The sequence below is a fragment of the Oxyura jamaicensis genome, chromosome 2 (genome assembly GCF_011077185.1).
Source record: "Oxyura jamaicensis isolate SHBP4307 breed ruddy duck chromosome 2, BPBGC_Ojam_1.0, whole genome shotgun sequence".
NCBI classification, from domain to species: Eukaryota; Metazoa; Chordata; class Aves; order Anseriformes; family Anatidae; genus Oxyura; species Oxyura jamaicensis.
In genome coordinates, this window is record NC_048894.1 from 155,084,604 (window position 1) to 155,091,249 (window position 6,646).

Sequence of the window (6,646 nt, forward strand, 5' to 3'; positions counted from 1 at the left end):
GGATCTTACATGGCTAGGCACATGTTCACTCCTTCATGGATGCTCTTAGTCTAGATGAAAGCACCTTGCTGTGGTTCATCTTAGACCTCTTTGGCAATAGGTAAGGTGAAATCTGGAATCTTGGTACAAAAAATGAGCACCTGGAGCAGGATCTGGCCTTCCTGAGGGGGTTTGGCTGTGCTCAGAGAGGGATGTGAAGGAAACTCATGGCTCCTGGGGTAGTGGAGGCAGGGGAGGGATGAATCAGTTTGCAGTTGCGAGTGTGGGAGCTGTTTTTCCCTTGCAGAAGTGCCTCCGTGGCAATCCACCACAGGCCTGCACTGTTCCAGGAAAAAAAAAAAAAAAAGCAACTGGGGTTTTTAAGCTTAAACTGAAGAAGTTCCTGCTTTCAGGCATTGATTTGATACCGGTGGTGGCAGCAAGGAGACCAGGCCTCCCACAAGTTTTTTTTCAATTTCACAGAAAGTGGGGGCAGGCAGAGGTTAAGGGGCTTTCCCAAGGCCGTGTAGGAAATCAGTAGGGCAGCGGGCTGGTCATTAGGACATCCTTTCTCTAGAATATATATATAAAAGGCTGGGCCTGAAGAAGGTTGCGGGACCATCCCACCTCCTCAGGCACTCGGCCTGGCAGCAGGATTATCGCATACTTCCCGTGCCTCCGCTGCCAGAGGTGAATGGGAAGGGGGGTGTGGGGGAAACGAGCCGGTTGCTATTAATTCAGTTGAGCTTGACTGGACATGCACAAGCAATCCGGAGAAGGAAATAATTCTAGTTCTGTCTGGTTCAGCAGAAACTCCACCCACTGAAGCTTTCCGGCAGGAAATCAAGTTACAAACATTACATGATCTGAGCAAATTCTCATACACTGAGCTTACCCTGGGGACAGGACACTTTTGCTGGCTGCTTATTGAGGCTGAAGTTTTAGATATCTTAACCCTTTCTGGAGGAACGTCACAGTTTCTTGTGCTGGCCAGGCTGGAGAGTGAGAAGGAGAATGGTTTTGTGATTTTTGGGGTCATGCTTTGGCAGCAAAGAAGTCCCGAAAGCTGTCTTTATGTGGAGAGAAGAAGGGGAGGGCTGGGAAGTCTTTCTTCTGCTTGCTTTTCCTACTGAAAAATTGAGCTCTGTCAACAATATGTTTCCTGGAACACCCTAAAGATGACCAAAAAACGTGTGGTTTCTGGCACCAGCCTGACCTTGCAAGTGAAACCTCTCAATGGGGAAAGGAACCAAATGGGACTTGGACTGTTTCACACCCATTGTTTTCTATTAGCAGAAAGGCCTGAAAGACAATAGGAGAAAAGCTGCCATGGTAAAAATTCAGGCACCTACAGCTTCTGTGAAGGGTTAAGATAAATTGCAACCTGCACATTTAAATGATATAACGATCCGTAAGGAAGTAAAACCTTGATGCTTGCTAGCAGCCCTGAGAATTAAAATTAAAAAGCATAAGGAGGGAGCCTTTCTTTTTGCCTCCTGGGAAGCAGAGAAAGCAGCACTGCTCTTCTTTTTCCCTTTATCCAATTACCAGCAGAGCAGACGAATGTCTGCCGGTGAGAAAGGAGGAAAGGTGGGAGCTGCCTGCAGTGACAGCAAGGCTGCTTTTCGCCTGCTGGCCTTTTTGGGAGGAATTGCAGCCTCTCAATGTGATGCTGGAGGGTGGAAGGTGGGGATGACCCCTGCAAGCATTGCTTTCTGCCCGAGCACACCGGGTGCCATGCCTCAGATTTCCTTTTTGTTCGCCTAAGGAGCGGAGCATCTCCCGATGAAGGTCACAGCTTTGATCCCCACGGCTCGCTCTCGTGTTTATGGATGGCCATTATTAGTAACAGAGGCCAGTGCCTGCACTTCTCCGCGCCTGCCCTTGGCTGTCTGCAAGGGAGAAGGGGCAGGATAACAAAAGAAAGTATAAATAGAGCCTTTTTTAAAGCCCGTTAAATAGAAATAGACTTTTAGGGAGGAGGGAGAGAGAATGAGGCGTGTTACCATAGTAACTACCAATGGTTTATTTAAAAAGGGCAAAGAAACAAACACCACAAAAAGGCGAAGCCGAGAGGAGCTGGAGATTTGCAGGAGGAATCTGTCGGGGCGCAGACACCGAGGGGCCAGGTAAGAGCAGCGAGCTTCTGCCAAAGCCGCGATGAAAAAACGCATCCAGCTTCACCTTTTGCAAAGCAGTCTGGAAAATGTCACTTTGAAAGGTGTGTTTCCAGTTAGGTTTTTTTTTTTTTTTGGGTTGGGGGGGCTGGAGGATGGGGAAATGCATGAGAAGAAATGTCAGACCGGTGAGATCATCAGGAGCAAAGGGCCTTTACCTCTGCCCAGCCTGGACCCCCTGGGGGCAAAGCCCAACTCATGCTTTTGGTCAGCTCCATGTTACGGAAATGGCAGAGGATGTTCCCTTTTTATTATTATTGTTCCCACAGGTCCAGGACCAAATTCAGCCTTGACATAGGTAGATTTGCCAAGTAGGCACTATTGTGATTTTGATCCCCCGATCTGGATCAAAGATTTTGAAGATTTTCTTTTTTCTCTTGCATTTTCACTCTTGTGTTTCTATCTCCAAGGTCAGGTTGTTGCAGCAGGCAAGAGTGTTCAGGCTTCCTCACTCATTCCTCCATGCTCCGAGACTTTAAAAAAAGGTCAAAATAGGCTTTAATCATAGGATTGGTGACATTTGGTGGTGGAAGAGACCATCTGCAGCAGAAATGGAGGTCAGAGCCATGCGGTCACCCCATCCTTCTGGATCTGCTTTTTCCACCTGCGGAGGTGAGGGCCACGTTTTTTCCTTTTGTGCCCTGCCTCGGAGGTTTAAATTTCTGGGAGTGGGAGTATCTTCCTGCTTGCTCCAACAGCACTTACCAAACTGGGAACCTGGGCAGAGAGGGCTTTCAGGGGCTCCCACAGTGTCTGCTACTAAAATCAGGACCCGAATGTCTTTTTCTTTATGCAGACTGTGCTTTTTACACCACCAGCACTAGAACCACCCTTCTCGCTCTCTTTTATTATTATTTTTATTATTATTATTATTATTTTTATTTTTATTTTTTTCTTGCAGCAAAGCTCTCACCAGGTCAGGAGCCGATATAAAAGCTGAAAATGCCGGCAGCTGTGGTGGTCAAGGGTGCTGGCTGCCTTCCTTCCCTTATCCTGTCTGCTGTCTCGCTTTCCCCTCAGATGAGTATTTCATAGGTAAAGCAGCTGACTGTAATGATTTTCATTCATTCCCCTGTTGCCCAGGAGGCTGCATCCTGCTTGAAGACTGCCTTGTGCTAAATTCTGCCTATTCACGGGACAGGAAGATGCTTTCTGCCCCAGAGAGCTCATAGCACAAGAAAAGAAACAGCAGATGGAAAAGCAGGTGTGATGGTGCCCAGCAGCACCATGATGGGACCCTTCTACTCTCAACACTAAAGGCTTGAAGACCAGAAGCAACTCGAAAGTCCCCGCATTTGGTTTGTCTTTTGCTGTTTTGTTTTGAATCTTGTAGTTTCTAAATCAGTGTGAGGATTTCCCAGTGCCTGACTCATGACTTTGAAAACCTCAGGGCTGGTACTACTGAAAGGGTTCAGATGGCAGAGAAGCCACAAAGAGAGAACGAGCTGCCCTGTGAGGCGAGCTCACAATTGCGAAAAAAATGCTACTTTCTTCAAAAAAACCACACCAGCAGCTTTATCAGGGAAAGGGAAACAATTGCAAAGAGCCTCCAGCCTCTCTGCAGATACCACAGGCTTTCCCATTTACTTGGCTCTGGGACACAACTTAAAACAATACCATCTGTATTCATATAACCGGGAGGGAGATTGTCACACCGAGAGGGTTACAGATCTTTAAAATCCCTGGAGTACAAACTGAAAGCCCCATTTGTCCCTAGAGCAATCCAAAAAAAATGTTTGGTTTCCTTCTCCGACACCTCTCTGCTCGATGTGTGCAGTGCGGCGGTGGTGTGACAGCTCCCGCTGGTCCCCGGGATGAAGCTGGATGCACAGCCTGAAAGGCTGATGGCTCTTTGAGCCCATTAGCACAGGCATGTTGGCCAGGGGATGGGAATGATTGCATCCAGAAAGGGCCCTAGGTTACCCCACTCAGGCCGATTTTTTGTGCAAAACCAGACCTGCGTGTGGTGTGTTTATTTTTAGCTTTTGAACCAAATTCTCTCCTTTTTCTCCCCCAGAGCAAGAGGCGAATCAGAACCCGACAGCTCCCGCTGTCTCCGTTTCCCTGACCCTATGGAGAGTTATCCCATGTGCCCACCCAGGCATGAGAAATTCAGGGTGAGCATTTTCGGAAGGTTTCACACACTCTTTGATGTCTCCTAGCCTGGGAAATTGGTTCCCCTCCTGCTTCCCAGCATGGAAGGTCTCCCTGTGGTATCTGCAAGAGATAACGCTCCCTTTCACTGTCTGAGCTCTGGGCCAGCCTGACTGTTTGCCTCTCCTCTCCGGGGCTGCAGAAGGGACATATCCCTCCAGATATTGCAGAAGGGCCCTTTCAGAGAGGCTGCTCTGCCTGCAGAGCCGGGCAGTCCGAGCTGCTCCTCTCCATTCTCACAGAGATTGAGTTATGCCAGGCTTTGACCTAAGTGAAACTGCTGACGGTCACAGGGATTTGACTAATCTCCTTAGTTTGCTGTGAAATTTGCTATTCCTTTTAGGGAATAGATTTTTATTTTTTTATGACTTTTTTTTTTTTTCCCTTCGGGCTAACTCGCAATGTAAAAATAAACTGAAGCCCACGGTGGGAGATTAATTTCCTCCCGAACTCAGGAAGGGCAGGCAGTCAATGCAAGATCCTCCTGGCCCATCCCAGGAGGATGCTGCTCCTGGATTCATTCCTGGAGACAGCTGCTGTCCGACCTTGCTGTAAGACTTCCTTCCCCAGTGCTCTCCTCCTGGCCCTGCTGTAGCCCCCTGGGGTCTGAGTGCAGCCCGTGGGCACAGCCCAAGCCTTTTCCTTCCCTTCTTGCTCTGCAGTGCCTCAGATTCCTCTGCAAGCATCACTTCTGGGGGTGGGAAGCTGAAATGATGAGGTTCTCATTTCTACTCCTCTATGATCTATCCTGTAACGAAGAGGGAAACCTCATCTCCCCAGGGATCCAACCTCCAGGGACTGATGAATGATTTACCTCCGTCCATGTGGCTCATGGTGCTGTAGGATCCTCCCAGGGGAACTGGGTGCTTTGGTGGGGGGTGGGGGGGTGGGAGAACCCACTTCTGTGGGTCTCCCCATCACTCCAGCTGCCCTCTGGAGCACAGGAGGATTTGCACCATATTTGTGATACATCTTTTAGTTAACCAGCATTACCCTGTCTTTTCTGGCTCTCCAATCCTTCCCGTCCCAAATGACATTTCAGGGCAGATTCCTTATGTATTATAAACTCCTCAAACACCCCCGAAACCAGCAGTGCATTGTGCCTTTGCACCTGAAATTCTGCAGGAACAGCAGAGCACCTTCCACATGGAGCTTTGCACGTGGGTCTTTGTGACAAAGAAGCCTCTGTAGGCTCCTTGGTGCCTATAGTTGCTGCACAATGCTGGCATTGCTCAAATAATAAAGGACGGGCTGCTCACACAAATGCCAGAGCTGGGCTCATTTTTGCTGTGCTCCAGGGGTTCCTGTTTCTAGACATTCCCATGAATTAAGCTGAGCAAGCTGGCAGGGGAGGAACGGTCTCTGAATGTTGGCATGAAAAGCCCAACCACAAATTCAACTGTCATTGTCCTCCTGCTTTGAAAGCTTTAAGCCCTTCAATTAAGGAGAAATGACAATACCCAGAGTGGGATTCCTTTGCTCTTCATTTGGCACCTAAAAGTGAGATGTCTGACTTGAGATGAACTAGTCACCGTCGGCTCCCTTTATTTCCGATGCAGAGGAATAGGAAGAACCAGAGCGTGATTCAATCCTCAGCAGTATCCGAGAGAGGTCAGATGAATCACAGGCTATAAAAGAAGCCGAAGTCGTGTGGCCAGGCATAAAAGACTGCGCTTTAGGTGCATAAACTTAACAGAGATGAATTCCTCTCCTGTGACTCAAGTGGTCGATCACACGATGCCGTGACAAGCTGACCATGCTGAGTAATGCTGCTCTGATTTCATGACTCGCCTTCATCCCTGACTCTTTTTCCTGCCGGTGTGAAGGTGCAGCACGGTGCTATTGACTCATTTCCTAGCTCTCAGTGGCAGGACTGTGCGAGGTATTATCTAGCTGGCCACCGAGCATGTGCTTGACTTCTGGAGGAGGAGTTGTGGCCTTACCTCGTGCTTCTGTCTTGCTGTCCTTCCTGTCTTCCAAGACAAGGCATCTTTGAATTAATGGAAGTGCTAACGGGCAAAATAGCTCAATCCTGTGAAGCCGAGAGGTCATGATGTGATGCTTGAGAGCTCATGCTGACCAGGGAAGCTGGAGAAGGGGGCTTGGGAAAGGAGCAAGGAGGTGAATGCAGTAGGGATGAATCTGTGAATTTGAGTCCTTTCAAAGACAGAAATCATCTAGCACAAGGTAATGAGAAAATCCTAGAATCAGGGGAAACAGGGCTGAAAGGTAGACTTGTAGAGATTGTGTAATCTATCCCGGCACAAGAGGCTGTGTCCAAGAGTCTGGTCTATTCTATTCTATTCTATTCTATTCTATTCTATTCTATTCTATTC

At 48.3% G+C, this 6,646-nt stretch overlaps 1 long non-coding RNA gene across 3 annotated transcripts; it reads left to right on the plus strand.

Annotated features, from left to right (window-relative positions):
• Window positions 1–1,644: 1,644 nt before the first annotated feature.
• On the plus strand, window positions 1,645–5,574 carry LOC118163298. Of its 3 annotated transcripts, XR_004748971.1 has the most exons (4): window positions 1,647–2,108; window positions 2,567–2,768; window positions 3,240–3,454; window positions 4,174–5,574. It is a non-coding gene; the product is annotated as an uncharacterized LOC118163298 (long non-coding RNA). The 3 variants fall into 3 exon arrangements; XR_004748969.1 differs by having other exon boundaries at window positions 1,645–2,108; window positions 3,240–5,574; XR_004748970.1 differs by having other exon boundaries at window positions 1,646–2,108; window positions 2,665–2,768; window positions 3,240–5,574.
• Window positions 5,575–6,646: the final 1,072 nt, after the last annotated feature.